At 35.5% G+C, this 24,476-nt stretch overlaps 1 long non-coding RNA gene across 4 annotated transcripts in view; it reads right to left on the bottom strand.

The window, feature by feature from the left end:
* The window catches only part of LOC149568317 (uncharacterized), a 111,805-nt gene that overhangs the window by 28,206 nt on the left and 59,123 nt on the right, over nt 1-24,476 (bottom strand). Inside the window, exon 2 of one of the 4 annotated variants that reach the window (XR_016361673.1) lies at nt 18,817-19,196. The exons of 1 other annotated variant lie outside the window; for it this stretch is intronic. This is a non-coding gene — a long non-coding RNA (uncharacterized LOC149568317). Of the gene's footprint in view, nt 1-18,816; nt 19,197-24,476 lie in introns of those variants that run through there. 2 more of the 4 variants (XR_016361675.1, XR_016361676.1) reach the window with 2 other exon arrangements.

Genomic DNA, 24,476 nt, shown 5'->3' with positions numbered 1-24,476 from the left:
TGATAGGGAAAGAAGTCTTGAAAACTTGGAGAGTTGTGTGGAAGGTTGGAATTGTGATTAAACCTGTAGGAGGAGTCTTTAAGGACTCTAGAAGGTGGAGAATCTTAAAGTTTCCTTAAGTGGTATAATTGGGGTTCTAAAAAGCTTTAGGTGTGAGCACTTTGCATCACTTATGAAGGCTAAATAGGGCTAATCAAGACTAATTCAAGTTCATACTTCAGCAGCGCTTTGAAATTGATAAAACCCAATAAGGAAATGACTTAAGAGGCTTTTCCAGTCTAAGAATACACAATCTTCTCCATTAGTTCACTTAGATCCACCCATGAAATCTCCTTACTAAGGTTTCTTACTATGTCACACGTCAATCACATAGAGGTGCTCAGCTAGGGCTTAGTGCAAAAATTCCTTAACAAAACCTTCCTACCAAATACTTTTGGGAGACTGAAGTGCATTGCCTCTACTTTCTTCTACCCAGAGGTCATTGAATTCTAAGGGTTAGAAGTAATGATAGAGGCATCAATTTTAGAAACCATACGGGGGAGGCCAATTCAGACAAGTCTACAATGATTTGGATTCTACACATGACAACCATCACCTAATCAAGTGCAATTTCCTTTTTTAGGTTCCTAATACACCATTGAATTGTTCCATGCAAGATCAAAGTGATTTCAAATCACCATGAGACATCATAATACCAAAATAGAGAAATTACAAGAAAATATTAGTTTTTTTTAACTTCAATGCACCAAAACTTCATCCAATTCACCATACCATTTGAACTAGGTTCAAATGGGGTTAAATAAACATAAACCAACTCTCCTAGCCAAAATTTGGAATTTTGGTGACCATTAGTGAGTCTAAAAGGCTGGAAAACACATGATTAGCAAGTTGCTCAAAAAGTTGTCAAGAAACTTTTAAGCAATTTTTGCATTTTTTGCAAACTTGCACTCCAAATCATCTAAAAATGACCTAGGACTCCTTAAAACATCAAAATTTTCCATTTGATTAACTTTGACCATGGGCTTATATGTGTTACCAAATGGCAAAGAGGTCTTACACAATGGGCTTCATTACAACCAAATGGTTCATTAGATCCAAACACCTAAGGATCTCCAAGATACACCATTTAGACTCTTTAGCATTCTAGTATATTGATCATTGTTGAGGTGTTGTAGCATGAATAAGTTTGAAATTTTATGTTTGATCGCCCCCACTGAGAAAATAAAGGGAATGCATGAACCTTAATATGAGGAGTGACTCACTCCCTAGTAAATATTTGGGTATTCCCTTCTTCATTGACAATGTTTTAAAGAGGATGGAGAGCTAGAACGGGAAATTGCTAACATCAATTGGTAAGCTTTAAATTCTTAAATATGTCAAATCAGCTATCCCAATTTTTTCAATGATGTCTTTAAAAATTCCTTAAAAAATTCTTAAGCTTATATACAGTTCAAAAAATGAGAAGGTTTTTTTGTAATGCGCCAAATGATGATGAAAAATTATACTTATAATATGCAAAACCATATGTCATTCCAAATATTCTTGTGGGATAGGCCTAAGGGATTGGAATTTAATGAATGATGCTCATGCAGAAAAAATAACCTTGTGTGTCTACAATCATGGGTTAGAAATTTGAAAGTAAAATATTTGGACTCTATAGAAAAGGAAAGAATCAATACGATTTGTAATCCCCTAAGAGGGTCAGTAATATGGAACTTCATTGTGTTGTGTAGACCTAAAATAGTAGATCACACAACACTGAAGGTGTGTAATGGAAAGAAGGCAAACTTCTAGGAGGATTCATGGAATCGATACTCAATATTAATGGAAAATTGTGTTGTGGGGGAAATGAGTGATATTATAATTGAAAGGTGGGGGGAAAAGGTGGTGGACTATGTTTAGCGAAAGAGGATTGAGGTAGGAGGACATGGGAGTGGAGAGATTGAAATGTTGACTTCTTGTCACCTCAACAAAGAGAAGTCTTAAAGAACATCTTTAAAAGAAGAGAGGTTTGTTCACTAGAGGAGGATGTTAAGGTGATTTGGTGTGTTGCCTCCTCAAGGAAATATTCAGTTATGTTAGGGTATAGAATGGTGGAGAGAGTTGATAAAAGTAGATTTGATGCAAAGGATCTATGTTGGCATGAGGATTGTCTTACAAAAGAAGCGGCATTTTTGTGGTTAGTGGTAAGGGGAAGGATTATTATTAGGGAGAGAAGGAAGCATTTATGGGATTTTGGTCCAACCAAATGTGTCATGTTTGGGAATGCAAAAGAAATTGTAGATCACCTTTAGTAAATTGCCAAATTGCTATGGACTGTTGAAATGATCTAATAGGGAAGTGCAATATCCCCTCTAATAAAAAAATCTATCATCAATCCATAATTGACATCCCTAAGTATAATTGATCAAAATGATAGAATAACTAATTCATTATTAGGAAAAATATTACTAATAGATAAATAAATCAATCTATATATATATATATATATATATATATATATATATATATATATATATATATATATATATATATATATATATATATATATATATATATATATATATATATATATATATATATATATATATATATATAGTTAATAAATATTTATCAATAAATAAGATTAAGAATAATATAAGAATGAATATTCGACTCCTAAACAAATGAGCTAATCCGATAAGACATAATTTTGTTTGAGCTCTCCATTTATCCCTAAAATATACTAAACAAATATCTCTAAATAAATTATAACCAAAAATCAATGACCAATCATATCATTTATCAAAGAATGTGATTGATCTGACGATCTCATGTACTATAAATACAAGGCATCGTTAGGACAAAATATTATCGTATCAAAACAAGAGAAATAAAATGTAGTTGTAATAAGAATGCAATTTAACTTTCCACCTAGTAGAAACTTGGAAAGTAAAGAATATAAAAAAGAATAATTAAAAAGAAAAGTAGGCGGCCTTATTGGCTCAACCTATCCAAGACTCTCACACGGATTACACTACATCAATGGTGTGAATAACTGGTCACTTTTCAAGTCCTCAACCAAAATAACATGGAAGTACGTTTACATAGAGGAGAGGATCTAGTACTTGAACGTGTTCCAATAGCTGTGAAAGAAATTGTTGAATTGATACCTACACTTATTGACTTAATGCCCAATTTTATTGACAACATTGTACCAATACTTGTGACTTTAAAGTTGTTAGTACAATGTTGACTACCCAAAATTGAATAAAATGTACCCTTAGTTATAAAAATTAACTAATGATGTGATACCACATCAGTTGTTCAACTATGTGTACCCTTTATGCACGATTATTCGTCTCACTTTTTATTTGGGTTGTTTTGAACAACTTTGCAAAAAGCATGTTGATGTGGCATCATAATGGGTGATGTGGACTTGAAACCTTAGTTATAAGTAGGTGACTCACCAAGTAAGTTGTTGTCAAAAAATGGGAATAATTTGAAATTTTTTACGTAGGATTTTGATAAGCACAAAGTTAGGGTATTCAAGTACTCGGTCCTCTCCCCTGATGTCGTGGACCTCTAAGTGTTTGAAGGGAGTTATGGATATATGTATATTTAAGAATATAATAAATATAACCAATTAATACTTTAAGTATTGATCTAAATAACAATGACAAGTAATTTATACTACTTTCCATAACTCATCTTAAAATAGAACTACTTTATATATATTTCTAATAAAATATTATTACTTATCGACTTGATCTTTTCACATTATTAAAATATTTCCATTGTCATCATTATTTGATTTCTAACTAGAAGCATACAATGTTCCCAAGGAGGGGCTTGTGTAAGTCCAATCTAATTGATCTTATCCCAATAGAGGGTGGGGGTCAATGTCCTATTCGTGAAATGGTCTTCGACCTATAAACTTTGAGGGAGTCCATAGATGATGTCTAGGAAACTTGGATAACATCATCATTCTTCATTCTTAAATCCAAACAATAACATCATTTGAGAACTGAAATGACTATTATGAATATTACAATTTAATTAAAGATATAAATCATGATGGACAAAGAAATGGGACTTTACAAGAAGTTAGGGTGGCGAGGTCCTTGGGAGAATTCGGTTAAAGATTTATTTTAAGGATGGCCAAGAATGATTGATAAATCTACTTTACCAAGTGTGTCGAGGATCAATCCATCCATTGTGGTGTGGGAGAATTGGAAACAAAGGAATAGGAGGACCTTCATGGGTAAACATGAGTCTTTGAAGTCCTTTTTTGGGAGGATAAATCATTCAATTGAGGAGGTGTTAAGTGTTGTGGTTTCTAGAAATAGTTTGTGGGAATCAAAAGTAGTGAAAAGAGAGAGGTGGATTGCCCAAAAAAGGATTGGGTAAAGATAAATTTTGATGGTGCAAAAAGAGGGAATCGGGGACCATCAAACATGGGAGTAATTGTGAGAGATTATAATGGGGAGGCAATTGTAGTGAAGGCCAAAAAGCTAAGGGAACAAACAATATTACAAAGGAAAGTGGCATTATTAGCAATCAACATGGAAAAGAAATTTGGGATAAACAAGCTCTACTTGGAAGATGACTTCTTTATAATTGTGGATGTCATAGAAAGGGAAAATAATTTAACTGTTTCGTGTTTGGGGAACTTCATTGTGTAGATTAGGAAGGAATTGGAAGGTATGGAAAATTTCATGGTAGCTCACATAAGGACGTAAGGAAATATAGAAGCATATGTGTTGTCAAAATGGGCATTAGGATTTGAAAATGAAGATGAGGTAAGAATGGAGGTTTTTAATGATAGATTTAGATAATTATTTTTTGTTGTTCTGTAGCCAATGGGTGGGTTTCGCTACTACTTTGGCTACTTTTATGTTAAGAAAATAAAAGATAAATGTATTTAAAAAGGATATCTATTTTTTAAAAATTCTTTGTAATTTTCAATGGAGGTAGTTGTTAACACTGCATGGAGTCCCCAATTATTATAAAGAGTGATAAAGTTTAGGAGTATTAAATATTAATTCAAAAAAAAACGTTGTGACGAACAAATTAAATGCACTAAGAGAATGTCAAATTCAACAAGTAGTGGAGATTGGAAGCGTTAAGTGGAAATGATGGTTTAAGTGCAGGAAATGGCAACTTAAATCTTGTTTTTTTAATTTCTAACATTACCGCATTTACGAGATGAAACTATGGGTGTCAAGAAGTCTCTGTGGGGAGTCTATTTACATGTATCAAGGCTTTCCTTTAAATCTCTTCAAAGTAAAGTGTGAGTAGAGAAGTGTGGTGTAACAAGACTTATTTTTTGAAGAAAGGTTTAACAAAGGCCTTCTTCACCTTTGAAACTGAGACATATCAAAAAGACCTATTTGGCCTAGTGGAAAACAAGCATTCAAATCTCCTTTTACAATGCCCAACACAGGAGGTTGTAAGGGCACGTAAAAATACTTTGGAGCCTCTTTTTAAGGAAGCCAAACACAAATTCAAATTCATGTTGACATTGTCGCAATGTTCATGCCTTGGGGGCCCAAAATAGTGGAGAGCTCTCAAGAAGTATACTAGGTGATGAAATCTTTGTTCCCAGCAGACTTGCTACTAGGGATGGACTCTTAACTTGAATGAGCTTTCCCAAGGTTTAGGTTTTGACTAAAGAGAATTTTATGAAGATGATGCTAAGGGAAGAGAGTTTTTTCACTTTCCTTCTATCTGGTGGCCAAAGCAGGTGAATAGAGTGGCTTACAAGAACCAAATAGCGAAGGATCAGGCAAAGCTCAAAATGGAAATTCTAAGTTTTCATAAAAGTAAAGGGAAGAAAAGGCAATTGGACATCCTCTGGCATTTCCTAGATGACAAGGAGAAGGAAAACTATGGTGAGTGTAGTTTATCCAAATAACATAGAAAAATTTACCATTGTAAGGAAATTTTTTGGGAAGAAGGGACTTACACAATGTTAGCGCATAGCAGAGATGACTCCTAAATTTTGATGGCGACAAATGAGATGCTTGAAGAATGTGGATGGAACATTTAATGATTGTGTGTGTCACAAAAATCTGAATATATTAGACCTTTTAATTTTGTATTATTAGTTTTTTCATGTCGAGATGGGCTTTGGGTGGCTTGGGTTTTTCTTGGGAAGAATTCTGTAGTGATTTAACATAAGTGAATTTTATGTAATTAATGAATATTTTTATTAATAAAAAAAATTATTTATTGATTAAAAAAAGGCTTTTTCATTTTGTTGGGTTTTTATCAAATTTTAGCCGAGTCACAATTTGTGTTAGCCTTGTCAAGTCATGAGTTGCGTCAGCCTTGCTGAGTTTGAGTTTGGGAACTCTAGTTTAGTGCCTAGCCCATGATTGAATGTGTTGTGTACCTTTTCTAATATGGTCAAGAAGTGAATGAGTGAGTTGGTTATCCATTCATTTAAAGGCAAAGTACTAATCAAACAACAAGAATGTAATGTCATGGTCTTCTTGAATAGGTGAAAATAACAACATAGATTTACATTTTTATGCAAAATATGGGAAGGGTGAAACACTTTGCTTTTGGAATTTAATGAACAAAGAGGAAAATAATAAGTTTTGTTTCAGTAAAAGGATAAATTTGTCTAACTTCAAGAAAAATAAAATACAATTGCCAAGGGAAACAACTTGCTTCTATTATCAAATACATGCTCCCCGAAATAGTTGATACAAAACTAGGCCATGTGCATATTATTGATTTTTGGAAGATGATGAACAAAGAAGAAAAGACACATTTGGCTTAGAAAATATTGGATAGTGATTTAACTTATGTCCCAAGGCACCCATTAGCAGTTTAGTGTCCCAAATTGGTTCTTGAATGCACAAAAGCATATAATCCAAACACTAGGGAGATCAAAACACCTAAAGGTAATGTTATAGAAAAGCTTGATCTCATATCCATTGCCATCTCTTTGAAGTTACTAATCAAAGAGGAGTTTATGGATATTTCTAAAGATTGTTGAGGATTATTTTGATCAAAACTAGAAAAGAGTCTCAATACTATAGCTATGGGTCAGTAGGATGCACTAAGGAAAGGCCAATCATGACTACCGAAGAGACTTTGCAAATCTCTCTTCGTGGAAGAAATTTTAGACATAATTATTCTTCTTAACCAATTGATTAGGAATGAAAATATTGAGAATAAAGTGGATGTTTTTATGTTTCAACATAATAAGTGAAAGTAGACAGTTCATAGATTGGTGAGAGATTGTCAGCACTATTCTTCATAATCAACTAACACAGTTTGAGATCAATCAGAGGTTTCATATGCCTTCTTACGTCGTGTAAGCTATTGCAAGCATGAAGGCAAGGCTTGGTCTTAACCCCTAGAGATAGTACAATGAGACGGCTCAAATTTATAATTATTACACCCATTTTTAATTGAAGCAAAGTAGTATGCATTTTCGTAGGGTAATTGATGATTTTATAATGTTAACTATTTAGGAATTCCAAGGAAGCATTGGTCTTACAATATTTCCTGAAGCAACTAGCCTAGTCTGAGAGTATGGGAGTTACTTCATAAAATTCCCCTACTTTACTTATATATGCATTGGACGTTTCCAAAATGCTCAGTCATGCTACCCTTTCATAGATGATAAACTTGTGTTGACAGAGGTTTACAAGAAAATTTGTCAAGTTAATAAGAAATATCAAAATAAGCGAGTGGACCCCATCCCTTTCCCAATTTGTAGAGGAAATTACAGATATAGTTCTTAATCCAATGCACAAAATAGAGGGATGTCTATTGTCAAAACCATTCTCTACTGCTATGATGTAAGGTTCCCACTTGATAGTAAAGGATATGCCAAGGATAGATTAGAACTTCACTCGAGATACCTTTACTTTCCAGCAATGTCCAAGATTAAGAGGAAGATTGTGAAGATGATTTTGAGGTTAGGAAAAGAGATTGGATGAGGTTTACTATTCAAAAAATCATAGCTTTCAAGCTAGGATGGGATTTGACAGGTACACATGTAGATGGATCAGAATAAATTGATCCATATTCCTTTGAAAAGATCCAATTATTGCAGTTGTCTTACATGAATTGGACCCTTCCATAAATTAGGAATTTAAGAGAGAACCCTCTATGTTATAGAAGGAACAAATAGGTTTCTTAGAGAGAAAGTCAAAGAAACCATGACTACAAAACTAGCAAGAGGAACTCTTCCTGGAGTAATAATGCACAAAAAGGTACATCTAAGTTAGCATTACCTCATATTGTATCTACCACTACTAACTTTCAACCATGTGAACAAGGCAGAGGTAATGATGAAGATCCTAGCAGGAGAGTAGACCTTGCTTCACTATGGGGAACCACTCCTATGGTCAAAAAGAAAAGGTCCAAAGCCAAAGGAATGACTCTAAATTTGATACTAGACATGGTAGAAAAGGCTCGAAGATGACTTCTTTTCCAATCGTCATTTATGAATAAAATGATCCAATTGTAGACAATGAAGTTGTTCAAGTTATCTCATTTGTTCATTTAAATATTTCTACAACAATTCAACCATCTTTTCCCCCACGAGTTAGGCGAGTTGGTTTGAGGTTGTGGGTAGAACCCCATGGTCTTGGGTTTGACTCCCTGCCCATCATTACCCCACCACGAAAACTTGGGAGAGGTATTAGTTATCCAGTGGCCGAATGGATTAGTCTTGCCCCAAGCTTACCCCATAAAGAGAACCCGTTGGGCTTGGGTCGCGAGGATACCCTCTAAGAACAAAAAAAAAAACCAAAACAAAACAAAAAAACAATTCAACAATCTTTTTCAACGCTCTCAACTTCTTTGCTCAAGCAAAAAGCTTAGAGAGGAAAACAAAGAGAGTTATCCAATTGGAAACACTCAGCATGGATGTAGATGCTAATTTGGTACATAAGGAGGTAAAGGTAAGAAAACTAAAGTGGATTCCAAACTAGTAGTGAATCAATCTATAGGAAACCTATTAGCTGAAATTGCACAACCTATTATAAAAAAATGTGTAAACAAAGCCAAAGAATTTGATTTTAACATATCACAATTGTTTCAAGATTCTCATTGTTATATCTTTCTTGTCCCTTTGTACAAGGTTCCAGGTCCTTTCAAAACCTATTTTTGCTTAATCAAAACAATCCTATGTAGTTATGAGATTGATGAATATATATATATATATAGTCATCCCCTGCTCTTGCAAAAAAAAGCCATCCCAGAACTGCCCCTCCTGGAAACTTGGGCTAGCATAATGTAATTGTAAAACACAAGATAAGATAAGATAATGATATTAATGTCCGACAAAAAACCATAGACTAGAAGATACAATAGGGCAAAAAAGCAACCTAGGGGAAGCACCAAACGATGTCTGAAAAAGAACAAGCAACAAAACAAAGAGAGGAAACAAGAATGAACAGAAGAGAGAAGGACTAGATATCCTTTCTCGGTACAAAGAAATACATCACTGAAGGATAAGACCCAGGGAGACCAGGGGCCCAAGCCTGAATACAAGTAGCATTGGGAGTAGAATGTTGTTGCATAATGAAAATGTGGTGTGGTATAATAGATCTAGTGTGTCCTGATGCAGGTATATCCAGCAGTCGCTTCTTACCCTTGGAGGGTGACAAGGGGGAGAAGAAGGTGGTGATGAGATGATCTCAGGCCTGACTCTAGCCCAAACCCCCATGTGGGTTAACCCTATTCATGGTGGTGTACTATTTGTATATGTCAAGTCTCACATACCCATTCAACTCACCTTATGAGGAGATCAAATGAGTGGGAGCATCCAATAAGAAATGGTATGGAGGGAGATGATCAATATCGATCCCAATTGAGCTAAGAGAGGCAATGGGTTGGGTATACCAACCACAAGCTCTAGGTCTCAAATCAAAGCTAGTGATATTAATGGAGGAGGAGCATGGGAGGTAGGAGTATTTGTGGCAGTCATCCACGGAGTCAACAAAGCCCCTGAGGCACTAGAGAAACTAGATCAACTTGAAGATAGCCTGAAGGGATGGGCCCCGAACTCAGCAAAGATAATACTATGCGAGGTGTACCAGTGACATTTGATGATCCTAAAGGTGTCCAAATTTTGGCATCCATTTTTAAGAACAGTAAAAGGCAACTTGAATTCAAAAAATAAGAATATGTGGACTTGGATGAGATGGTGTACAGTGCTCCATGTACAGGTGCAGCAGAAGAGAAAAGAGTCCAACATTTTTTTTAAAAAGGAATTGATGGAAATCATCCTCATAATTATTAAAATATTAATATCTAAATATACTAAAGGAGAAAACCTTCAGCAGTGCAAGATGATGTTGATGTCACAAAAATTGAAGAAAAATTTATATGTAAGGCATGTTCAGAATTGTTTCAAATAGCAGGCAGTCAAGGTTTCAGGTGCAACTCTTATTGTATTTCTTGCACCAATATTGCAACAATGGAAGACAAAGATTTCTCACCATACAAATAAATGATGAAGGAAAATTTTGGAAATTGATTCGTATTGCACTAGACACAGAAAGAAATAAAGAAATGTGATCAGAGTGAACAAATAAGTCATTGAAATATCCAAAAAAAAAAAAAGGAGTGATGTCAGTCTTAAATACATGGCAGAGTATCTACCTAGCATAAACATGGAGCAATAGATCATGGGAAAAGGCCATTGGAAGTTATTGTTGTAGGAGAATATGTGTATAGTTCAAGATTATATCACCTGAATCTAAAAGCAATTAATATATCATTATTCTCACCCAGATGGAATGATAATACAAGTTTGAGTGGCACGTTCTTAGCCCACAGTGACCTACAAATATATATTTATATATATATAATCACAGCATGTTGACAGAACTAGCTTGTGCAGGTATGGAGCACATGATGATGATATCTTCACACCTTATCGATTGCAATTCAAAGCCATAGGTGTGGGGAAGTACACACAAAATAATCTCGACAATGATATGTATGAAGTCAAATATGTTGAACCACTTCAAATACCAAAACAATAAAGAGCCCCGAATTGAGGACAAAGTATAAAGTTGATTGCAAAATGAATTACAACGATGTTACACAACAATAATTTGCAGATGGCACCAGCCCGAAAATACTTTGATGGAGTATGTGCGACTTCAAAACTATTCCACGGTATTCGACTGATGTCTATATCCGTTACGAAACACGGGGAATGTGATTATGTTCACTCGATAATAAAAGAGTGCTCGCAAATTAAACATTTGGGCTTCTGGACTCAAATAAAAGTTAGGATTATATTATAAACTAAGTTTAAGAGCCCGCACTAATATAATTATCAATCAGTTATTTATTATGGAGCGGTATGTTTCTTAGAGGCAACCTTTCATCCTTTTTCCCTTTTATAAATAGGAGATTTTTTACTTCAAAATTCATTCACAGATCTGAACACATTCATACACTCTGAAGAAGTATTTTATATTTATTTATTGTATGGAGGAATAAGGGGCTCATTATGACTTTGTAATATAAATTCTATTATTTTATTTTAATAAATTAAAATGTTCTTTGTTTATTATTAAAGCCGTGGAGATTTAAACTACAAGTGAATCATCCTTCGTAATTATTTTCTGAAATTTTGTATACAATTTAAATTCAGATAAATGGACATGGTCATTTAGCATTTTAAATTGGATCATCACAAATATTGTGAAATATATAGTTGTTTCTGTACTTCTGTCCAGTTTGTCTCCCTACCAGAGGAGTTAATATTCAATCTAGACTAATTTAAGATTGTGTATATATTTGATTTGTAGCATCTTGATTATTTAATTGTTGGCAGTAAAGTACGTAAAACATAATAAAGTTGTATGTGAAAATTCATTGAAGTTGCCTCTATTGCCCAGATGAGCAGAAGCACTGGTCTTTTTATTATTGAAGTCAAAAAATCTATAACTTCCTTCCTACAAGCATCGAATTAATTATTATTCAATTATAAAAAACATTCAACCATTATCCAACATCCAGTTTTCATTTTAATTGAGTTTGAGGACATTGCCAGCCGAAGAACTCCAAAGTTTAAATTCGCTTTAGAAAATCTTTGAACCAAGTGATCAGGGTCGAGGAGAAGGTCTACCCGACTATGTGTAGCGAAGCCTGAAGTGTAGGGGAATTAAGGTGATTCTCGTCCGTTAGCCAGAACTGATTGTGGAATCCTATCATAGAAGTGGCAAGCTCTTGGATTTCCAACCTGCGATTTTGGGAACTAACAGATCCAACAAAAGAGAAGGGTCTGGACCGACTCGATTGATGCCCAGTTAGAGTCCAGAAGCGAAGGTCCCCAAACCATCAAGCTATAAAAAAAACTATCGGTTTGACCAGAGAGTCCAAAAGCGATAACTTGGACTCAGTGTCCTGAAAGTGATGCTGGAAGCACCGTCTCTCCAATAGGGTGAGGGAGCTCATCCCTTTGGCAACCTTGGGCAAGCAAGCTAGTCTCATGTTGAACTGGGGGCCAAAGAACTTAACCCCAAGCTAAGTGTATGATGAAAGAATCTCAATCTCTTGATTCTGAAAGGTAAAGCGAAGATGAGAGGTCTTCAAGCAATGGAAGACCATGACCTAAGTCTTTCGCAGGTTTACAACGAGCTGGAGACAGACACAGAAAGAGGCTAATCCATCAATAAATCTAGTGTAAGTAGCAACCATCTCTAGGGAGGGAGGTCTCCCTGAGAAAGGTCTCAAGCTCATCAATTTATATACCCAATAAAGTGGGGATAGAGGGCATCTTTGTTTCACCCCAATGGAACTGTGAATCGGATCAGAGAAACCCTTAGAAGTCTGAAATATGCCCACCATTATCTCATCTAATCTCATGATCATTGTCAAAAGAATGTTTGAAATACCAATGGCTCTGAGCCTTTGGAAAAGGGCTCCACGAGGAACAGAGTCGAAAGCCTTATGGAAGTCTACGAAATAGTAGTAGACTTTCATAGCACGATGTTGAACCTCCTCAATGATAGCTTGCAACGTCAAGATGTGATCCATAGTATGATAATTGGTACGAAACACGACATGTCGTCTAGCACGATATTGCCTCCTGTTGAGGTATTCGGACAAGATAGTGTTCAAAACTATGGCATAGAACTTGGTAAAGGTATGCCCAATCATGATGGGTATGTAGTTGTCGGGGTTTGAAGCCAACCCGGACTAATAGATGGGATAAATCATGTGTCTGGACTAGGAGTTAGGAAATCCATTGCAAACCACTCTGTTGAGGAGTGTCGGAAGAAAAGAACAAAGGATTGAAGTACCAAGCTTCAAGAGCTCTACCTGAAAACCTTCCTTATCATAGCCCTATTCCATCTTATGATTCTAATGGTCTCACTAATGGTGGAGGAAGTGAAAAGATGGCAATGTGTGGAAAAAAGGGTGAGTGGGTAGCTGGCCAAGGATATCATAGAGGGTGGAGCTATGGGATACTAATGAGTGCCAGTCGAGGGTAGAAGGCGGCGGAGTGTGGTGGGGGAACAAGGTACACCATAAGGTTTTTGGGTCACAAGCGAGAGTGTCACGAAGAGATCTGCACTGCAAGGCTGCAAAAACTCGCTTCTTGAAGCGAAGAGGGCAGTGGTAAGAAGAACGTAACAGAGTGTAAGAGGGGGAGTGTGTCGTGAAGGAAGCACGCAAGGAGCGATGGAAAGATTTATAGTCCCCGTCGAACCATGAATTCATGGGGCAAGAATTCCAGCTAGTAGGGTTGTAGTGGGAGAAACTGCAATGGGGGATGGAAAGGAGGGCGAACTCCCATAAAGATGAGGAAATGAGGTCAAAAAGACAAGCATGGGAGATAACCAACAAGTTGTCGAAGGGGAGAAGTCGTATGAGGTGGAGGGTGAAGAGGTAGCAATTGTAATCCGAGAAATGAAAAGTGGTACTAAGGCCTAAGGATAAGGAATGGGGGTGAAGTGGGGGGTGGGTTCGGGGGGCAAAGCAGACTAGGAGATTGAGGACGAAGTGGTTCACCAAAGGGAGGTGGGTGCAGTGAAGTTGTTCATCAAGGGGACCAGGGAAATCGGCATGAGAGTGTAGTTGACCACACTCCCCCCCCATAATGAGGCCAATAGGTGAAGAGCTCAGATTCTGAGAAGCAAGAGAGGCCATTCAATATTAGCAAATTGACCAATTCACAAATCTAGAGGAGATGCAGCCACAACATGAGAGAGGCCCAAGCGAGTCCTAATAATCTCTCTGAAGACCAATGGTGGCTAAATCAATTTCCCAAGTACAAGACAAGTGTGAGGAATGGTCCTGGAGAGGGGTCTAAAGATCTATAGTTCATGCATTGAAGTCTCCTAGGATGATGATGTCACCGAAGCCCAAAAACTTGGCGATATACTCATGCAAATCAGAGAAGGGGTCTCCATCAACCGAGTCGTCTATGGCATAATGAGAGGTGGTCTGAGGAAAATAGCAAACTGCAATAAACATGTCTCTAAGACGGTGACCAATATGAGCAGTATGGCTGATCTGGATCCACATAAACCTAGTTGCAATGTCAAAATGGACCATTGTCGTGACACTAGCAAGGTCATCTCTGATAAGACAGGCAACACCCTTGGAGCCTCGAACAACACCTAGCGTTCGAACCTCCTCTCTACAAGTAGATAGCCACTAATAGTCCAAGAACTCGGGGAGAGGGTGGACCGAACTCTCATGAGTCTCCATAACCACCAAAATATGTGTTGAGCCAACTGCATCTAAGAGCAAGTCAGGTAATGACCAAAGAGTTGCACTACCATTCTAGTGCTTAGTTGACATGGAGAGAAGTAGGGAAAGGTTCTCTCCCATGTGACTGCTAGCGTGACCATCATTTGGCTAGAGGATCTTGTCTCTATTCCTATCCACTGGGGGGGAATCTTTAATGATAGCCCTAAGGTTTCAGATCACTACCCACTTCTCATCTCCTCTAGCCTCTAAAACTAACCCCCTAGAATGTCTCAACTCTGCCATCTACGCTCTAGTAAGATCCTCATCCAAAAAGATCTTTGAAGGGAAAGGAAAAAGCTCCCTTCTCGACCAAAGAACCCATAATCGGTCAGAGAGTGAGAGGATCTACAGACAAAGATATCCATCTGGTCCCATCCAACAATTTTCCAAGGTGATATCTATGATGCTTAGCTACTCCATGAGAAAATATTGCCCAGTTGTCAATGGATCAGTGGTAAAACTAGGGAGACCATGAACCCTGAGGTTAAGTTTGCAAGACTGTCTCCAACACTCCTCAGTGAGCTACCCCTTGACAATATTTTTGACCCCCGCAAGAGGGGTAGAATTGAGGGTGGTGCACACTGACGCCCATGACTTGACCTTCTGCTCAGTCTTGAATAGAAGTGTGTTTAGCCACTAGTTCCCTTTATTGTTCCCTGAAAGTGTCCAAGTCCCCAAGTTGTTCTATGACCATGTCGAACTAAGTCTTAATGACAGTAGCGTTTGAAATGAGAGTGGTTGAGAACGAATCAACCTAGGTTTTCAATGTAGCAATAGTCTCAATGAGTATGAGCATTATTTCATCGATTCAAGATTAAACACCCAATCGATTAATTTTTGAGAGCGATTAAATAGAGAGACAATTGTATATTTTAGTGCTATATTATCCTTCTCCACTTTTGTTAAATGGTCAATAATCTACTAAAGTACGACTCAATCAAGTGGGGGATTCATTCCATCAAACAGTCGACGAGCAAACCCCAACTACCCGTATGTAGATTTAGTACCTTGAATTTTCTCGGGATGGATGGAAACCCTTTTACACAGAGCGCCTGCAATTATTATGACTAGAGAGCACTACTACAATCCTTTAGTTCACTGTGGCTCCATTGTAGTGTGGGTCACAAAAATTCTTCACCTAAAGCTTGAGACGATATTGAAAACCAAATGCAATGCCCCTTCCAATCGCAGTCGCAGAGAAACCTTAAGATACCTGTTGGGAATTGTCTGGTCTTAGAAGTGGCGCAGAAACTATTGTGGATTGTTGCACCAAGCCACCTCAACCCATAGCACTCCTCATTAGACAAATATTCATTTTTTGCATGATATATTATCGTACAATGAATAAAAGTTTTTGTTTAACTAAGTAAACCCAACCAAAAAAGCTTTTAAAACATCTAAGGCTCTCATACCAAGTGATTCTATGTTTCAAAAAAATTTCATTCCTACTTACCATTGTTAAGCACAGCATGATAGAAGCAAATGATACACATTGTCACTCTAGATATTCAAAGATAATAACTCCTAATAAATAACATCAAAATAAGCTTGATTGAAAACATGATCTCAATATCCAGTTACCATTGTAAAAACCATTGTCTCTTTGTTTCAAGCACGAGAAAGAAAAAGATTCACATTATTACTCTAGATATTCAAAAATAACAATTCCTAATAAATACCATCAAAATACGTTCAATGAAAGACATGGTCTTCATATTTACACAATTTTTAAAGAGAGAAATTATTTAGAGATCTACATATAAAGAATTTTTACTTTGTTCATATAAAAAGTATAGCCTAAAATAACATGATTTTTTATTTGTATCTATCATAACTAAACACACACACAAAAATTAAAAATCTAAATAAACTATATATCAATATATTAAAATAAAATCTATATTTATATTTATTATTTACTCTCATACTAGCTCAATGTATCACAAATCTAACTTCAAGAGATATGTACAATTCTAAGAGGTATTCATTTCATATTTATTCTTATATCAATTTTTACTCTTCATATGATATATTTTAAGACATTTATTAAGTATGTAGCTCATAAATAACCTAAACAATATGTATGGTTTCAGAGAACCTCAGGTTTATCTTTTGTAAGTATATATTGATTTATGTAGTATCACAAGGTCTAATATATTGTATAATTTCTAACAACCTTATATATCTCTATTCAATATTTCTCTATTGCCTGATATTACACAACCCTTTGCAACAAAGGATAACAATACATATATATATATATATATATATATATATATATATATGGTAGTATAATTCTACTTTTTGTCCTACTAGCATTCGGTAAACACCCCTATATTATGTTCTGAAATTTCAAGGCCTTGGAAATTTCTCAACAATGTGGCTCATACACATGTGCCACAAGGTAGTCCTTCTCTGTTGAAAGCATATGATTCCCTAAATTGGGAATAGTATAATAATTGCATTCTATGATACTAGCATTCTAATGGGGTAGAATTCATAAATAAACTTGCTTACAAAAAATTACGGCCCTATCTACAATCTTGCATCTGATTCTTTTTTAAAGTGCCTAGAGCACATCATTTAGTTTACGTGAAACACATAAGATCCACATCAAACTAATAATACATGCACACCACTCAAAAGGTATATTTTTTCTTCGTGTAAATATAACTATACTTTAAATGATGATTTCGAGAGAAGAATTGTTTTCCAAACTTATACATTCTCATAATCAAAGTCCTCATAACATAAGAAACACTTTATTTTATAAGTCACAAGAAGAAACTTCCTAAATCAATCAACCATGCAACCTCATGCATACATAATATAGAGTACAACGATAATGTCACTACCATCATAATTAGAGGCTCCTAATTCTTAATCAATGTCAAATCTTTTTTTTTATTAATCTATAGTTAAAATACTCAACTTCTTCCCTTACTCTTAGTACACTTTCCCTTCATCCTTCCAAATACCTTATTCTTGAAACAACCTTTATAACCATTGAATCATACTAGATAGGTTCTAAAGTTTCTCATATCAACTCATTTGGGTGTACTGCATCCATCACCTCATCAACAATAATTTATAAGGGAATCTTATTTATTGCATTAATCATTTTTCTAAAAAACATTAGGCAAATAAAATAAGGTCCTCTTCTTCCATGTACAAATTCATAAATGTTATTTGTCTTAACTCAAAATCACCTAATCTTTTCATATAGAATACACAAGAACAACCTAATCTCATCTTATAGAATACATAAGAACAGACCAAGAGTATTTCTTTTATGTATTTTTGACACTAAGAAGATATAATGCCTAAAGTATGCATACTAAAAATAATAATTTCTCTAGAATTAGAACTAGAACATCTTAATTTTCATTTTCTAGTTTCTTATATAATTGATTATAATCTAGAGTATATACTTTTCTGTCCATATGATCAAGATATTTTCTTTCTTCAAAAGTTTTCAAAATCTATACATATAGATATACTTCTAATAAAGGTGCTAACACTCTCCCATCACAATGAAACGAATGCAAAAACTAATATTCAAACAACAACATAAATTATAGAGAAAATTTTCACAAATCACAAATTTATCGTTAAAAAACACCAATGATCTCTTTATATGCACCAAATCATAGATCAATTGTAAGTGTATAGAAATTGTGATATTGCTATCAGGATTTAACTGTATGATTTCGAGTCAAACTCATTGACCCATGTTTCATGAGTAGTGATTCAACATGAATCCATCTCTCATGAGAATAAATGGAACACTTAGCACTCATTGGATCTAGGTGATGCTCACAAGGGCATCACCTAGATCCAATGAGTGCTAAGTGTTCCATTTATTCTCATGAGAGATGGATTCATGTTGAATCACTACTCATCAAACATGGATCAATGAGTTTGACTCGAAATCACACAGTTAAATCCTGATAGCAATATCACAATTTGACTTGCTGTGGAAATTATCTCCTACTTATCAGTATATAGAAAGACAAACTTAATGAATTCTAATCTTGAACAAAAAAATTCAACAAATATGAAGACCATTGATGAAGGTTTCACTAATTCAAAGAATAAGTCAAACAAACTATATAAATTCAAAGATCTACACAAGAAATGTCACAATTCAATGCACATAGGCAATCAATATTTTAGAATTTCCACAAAGTAATCTAATTGATCATCCAAATTTGATTGAGTGTCACTCCTATGCCAAAGCATACGAGGGACAAAAAATGCCAACCTTTCCCCATTCAGTTAATTACATACTCAGACTTCAATTTGGTGTGTGCAAGAAGTTGAGCACGCTTATAGAAGCACTTTTACACTTAGTTGTCCTTTTTACCCCCTGAAAATCAGCTCTACAAAATAGGATCACGAAAAATAGAACAAGTTCACATTTAGGTTTGGACTCCCAAGCCATAAAATTAGATCAAGGTCACGTTCTACAAAAATGAAATGTGACCCCATTATTAAAAATATAAAAAACATGAAAACATGAATGTGACCCCGCTCTACAAAATGTGGCCCCATTCCATAAATGTGGCCCTCTTTTATTAAATTTAAATTATTGCCCTAGGAATAGCTTCAAATTTTGGTTTGATAAAAGACTTGGTTAATTGAATCATATCTGTGAATATAGTTTAACATGCACCATGGAGGTCATTTTAATGTTTAAACAAAATACAAATTTTGGACAAATATCTTAATACATTTTCTACATAATTTTGACAAAAAAACACCCATTACAAATGAGACAATGCGGATTCAATATATGCAACTTGTTTTTAAATTTGAATGTATTCTATTTTTCAATTACTTCTACTAAAACAAGTGTACAAACTTCAAATAACTGACTTTCTTATTTTAATAACAATTTTGTTTCAACAATTTTTGAAAAAAAAACACTATGCGACTACAAACAATTTTATGGACGACTACAAACAATTTTATGGACATTTTAAAACAAAAACAAAAAGGGTAAGTTTAGGTCAAATTATGCTTGTCATACACGAGGAGTTTTAAAAACAACAATTATGCCCAATAAAAAGTTAATAAAAAATACGTATTTAGAAGTAAGTTACAAAATATATATAGTCATCAATCTTGACAAAGTTACATACCATTTCCCAAAAGGATTCAAAGAAATAATTTCTTTTAGGCCAAATGGAGCTCCTATTTGATGAGGTGGACCCTATTTAGTTTTATAATATCTTAGAGTTTTGGCAATGATCAATATCTCCTATATCTACACATGATGCTCATACTCCTTGACGTCAACCCCCACAAACCTCTATAAAGTCTAATAGAATCAATTTTTGCAACAACAAAAAATATATGGCATAAATTGCACGCCATGTCAATGAGGAGTCAATTTTGGGTAGCTTACTCTCTGCTTCTTGATTTAAATTCTTAGGATCAAATATAGTGTTAATAAGAATCTCAAACTCTCCTATTGGCTCCTCCATGGCAGCATTCTACAATGATGTCACTTCTCTTAAAATGGCAACTAATATAAACAAATTCTTGTACAAGGTATCCTATTGTCTTGTTAGCATCTTATAATTTATCAAGTTCCTTAACGTATTGTTGCAAGACATTGTGCCTCCATATGAGGCTTTCAATCCATATGATATATTGATTGTCTTGGGCTTCTAAGAGTATATTTTTAGCCATGCTTGCAATCTCTTGGAGCTTACTGATGGTTCACTCATGAGTAATATATTCTTTCCATATAGCTTCACTCTTAGACCTTGCACCATTTCAAGCCAAGATGAGCCCTTAATATGCTTTGTGTGTACTATCAATTAAAGTACTTTTTCCTCAATCTTCTGAATCCAACCCTTGGTCACCTGACAACAGTGACAATCTTCTTGCATTTTCAAAATTGTTTCCATGTTGGCATCCCCTCTAGGATCAAGAATTGTGTTTGAGAAACTAGGTGCATGTGTTGTAAGCTTTTAGAGGCATATTAAGCAACCAACCAGTACCCCAACCATCATTTTCAATTAAGCTTATATACTTATTCCTCACTGTCATCTTCATCAATTTGGTGGCTATTACATTGAAATTATACAAATCTACAATATTTGTTGGTGGACCCATGTCAATACAAACCAAATTGAAGTACATTTAAATGGCTTGGCTTGGATCTTTTTGGACAGCAAGGGTTGCAACTTCCAAACACGAGATTAGAATTGTCATCATCCATTATCTTAGTGGTAGTCTTAAGCTTTTTTATCTTTGATCTTTGGTACACCAGCAAATTGCAAAAGTTGTTGAACAGCATTATCTAGTAGCACTTTGAAAAATTCTAACTACTACTTTTTAGACAGAGAATTTTCTAGCCTTGATGGTAAGGACAATGTTTGCATTGCATTCTTTGCAAAGTCAAATGCAAGAAATTGTTTGGTTTTAATGACAAGACTTCCTCTGGCCTTATATGAATTGACTTACAATTCTTGACACTTTTATCTAGACTAGGGCTCAATAATGCATGTGATCCTCTAATCTCACTAACTATAGCATTTCCTTTATATTTATTCTCCTCCTTTTGGGGCTCGTATTCTCCTCCGCTTGCCACAATTATGTGGATTGGGGCTCACTACTACACCTAATTCTATAGTCTCACCAAATATAAAATTTCCTTTATTCTCCTCCCCTTAGGATCTCAATCAACTCTTCTCTCAGTTGTCTTGTTGTTGGTGAATTTGAAAGTTATGAATGGTTTATCCAACATAACAATGTCATGTATGCTAAGGTTTGTCATATACGTCAGTATAGTCTATAAAAGGTGAAATATGTACCATTAAGATTGTTTTCACTAGCGATCTTCCTAATCTCGCAGCAAAGACCCATATCGATTGCATTTGGGATCTCAACTCCATTAAAAAATTCAAAGGGGACTCATATTCTTCTCGTTTACTTGTCTTGTCTCTTTTAGTGTTCAGTTTGGAGAATTCTCCTTGCATCTTCTCGAGACGCCCATTTTTGTCATATGGTTTTATCCTGTAGTTTTTGTTTGTTGAACTATATTAGTAGTAGAATCAACGACATTATGGAGTCCTATGGGACTAGGATTACTTTTGATCCCCTTTATTTTTTGTTTTTTGAGTATGTGTTGTATTCTCTCCCCTTCTTTTTGGCAACCAAAATCTAGGTTATCTTCAATACTTTAACAACTTTGGCAAACGAGTCATCATCTTCAAGCAAACTCCAATCAATGGAGGCTAAAGGTTGTATTTTAACAAGAGTTGCATACACAAGGTCAACTAAGTCAGGTCCATCATCAACAATCCTTACTACATCACATCCCAACTTGAAATCAATTATCTATTTGACGCTCAACCTCATCCACACTCTTTGTGAACTGTGTAGTCATCTAAGAAAATGATTTCATACATAATTATCAAAATGCAACCTAAGTTAATCATATGTGGAAAATCAATATTTGATCGTGTCTTTAACAATGTTTAGCACTCCAGACTAACCTTTGCATTTATAAAACCCTAGTACTAGGAACTGGATGCAAGATTTCCTCTTCTTTGAATAGAACTTATTAACATTACTAGTTATCTGCACACTTCAATCCAAATGAATTTATCTTCCACATACTTGGGCATCTTCTCAAGGAAAACATTGTAGCCCCCTATCCTAAAATAGGTGAGTTTGAGGATAATGAATGAAATAACTATCATATATATCTACCAACACACTTGCTTTTGGAGATAATCTTCCCCATAAATCCCTATTAACTCTTGGGCTAGTTGCATAGTGAATGCATTATTCACTCTTCTACAATTGGCATCGCTTTTTTGCAATCAAAATATTGGATAAAAATAAAATATCTAGACATCATTGTCAAAATCCTCCATGTAACGAAGTCCAAGCAAGTACCTTGTCTAGGCCAAGGCATATAACAAAAACGAAGGCATGTATAAAGGCTTGTGGAAATATAAATGGGAGATCACCTTATGCAATTGGTTGTTAATCAATCCAACCCAATCTAACTATTGCTCCTCAAAGTAAATGATATTACGAGGTAATTGGTAAATACTTGTTTTTTATTAACAAAGATCAAGAGGTCAATTTATACAAAAGAATGATCGTAAAGAATAGAAACATTTTATTCTAGAGAAAGCAAAAAACGAAAGCAAACTGAAGCTTAAGATATTTAGAAGATAATCATTAACTAATAATAGATGACTTATCTATTATTGTAATACCCTCCCTTAATGGTTAATCTATCGAACACACTAAGCTGTCCTTTGAATTTGACAAACTTATCAGGACCAACAGGCTTGGTGAGAATATCCGCAGTCTAATCTATGGTAGGAACATACTGCAAATCTATAGTCTCGTCTTCAACCAGTTGTCTTATGTAATGACAATGAACATCCACATGCTTGGTTCGTTCATGGAAGACTAGATTCTATGCTAACTTGACAACGCCTTTGTTATCAAAAAATAGAGTAGTCGGTCCTGCTAGTGACATCTGCATATCCCCAAGCATACGATGAAGCCAAACAACTTCACATCCTGCCTTAATAGTCCCTCTATATTTAGCCTCTGTAGAAGAGAGACAAACTGCCTGCTGCTTCTTGCTGGTCCATGTGACTGCACCGAATCCCAAACTGAACACATATGCAGATGTTGACTTTTTATCATCAACAAAGCCTGCCCAATCTAAATCTGTGAACCCACTGAGTTTAGGATTAGAACTCCGAGAATACAGAAGTTCATAATCTGAAGTACCCTTCACATAATGAAGCACACGCTTTGCTGCCATCCAATGATCAGCCTTAGGAGCTATCATAAAGCGTGAAATATAGTTGACTGCGAAGCTGATATCAAGCCTAGTAGCAAAGAGGTAGATGAGGCTGCCTACTAGCTGCAGGAGCTACTAGAGCCCTCCCATCAGGTGGACCTAATGGAAGCAGAACTCCCAAATCATGAGCCTGAATAGGCTGGTTTGTTGGATTAGGAACAGGAGAAACAGGCATGAATGGTCCTTGCTACTCATCAAAGACGACATCACGACTGTTTATGAGATGAGATGTCTCAAAATCAATCAGGCAGTAGGCTTTGTGAAGACTACTATATCCAACAAGCATCAGTTTCTAACTCTTGGCATCCAACTTGGTGCATGAAGCATCAGGGATCCAAACAAAAGCAAGAAAGCCAAAAACATTCAAGTGATTGATTCTGGGCTTGCAAGCTGACCAGGCCTCTTCCGGAGTTTTACCTTTGACTGCCACTTTGGGTGATCGATTCAACAGATAAACTGCAGTGTTAATTGCTTCTACCCAAAACTGCTTCGGAACATGTCTGTGTTCGAGCATGGAACAAGCGATCTCAGTGATTGTCCTATTCCAACGTTCAACTACACTATTTTGTTGTGGCGTGTGGGGTGTGGTGAACTGACGTTGGATGCCATGTGTATCCAAAAAGCTGGAGAAAGCATTAGAGCAAAATTTCACCCCATTGTTTGATCTAAGAGTAATAATAGATTTCCCAGACTATTTTTCAACTAATGGTTTAAACTTCTAAAATACAGTAAATGCATTTGATTTCTTTTTAAGGAAATACACCCACATTTTTCTACTAAAATCATCTACAAACAACAAAAAATACTTGGACCCAAGAACAAAAGGAGTGGCCATAGGGCCACAGATATTGACATGAACAAGTTGAAGTACCTGAGAAGCTCGCCAAGAATCGCCACT

This window comes from Cupressus sempervirens, chromosome 3 (genome assembly GCF_028749045.1).
Source record: "Cupressus sempervirens isolate cs-2001-9-10 chromosome 3, ASM2874904v1, whole genome shotgun sequence".
In the NCBI taxonomy this organism is placed as follows: domain Eukaryota; kingdom Viridiplantae; phylum Streptophyta; class Pinopsida; order Cupressales; family Cupressaceae; genus Cupressus; species Cupressus sempervirens.
Note: the sequence above shows the minus strand (reverse complement) of the source record. Positions and strands in the feature narration are given on the sequence as shown.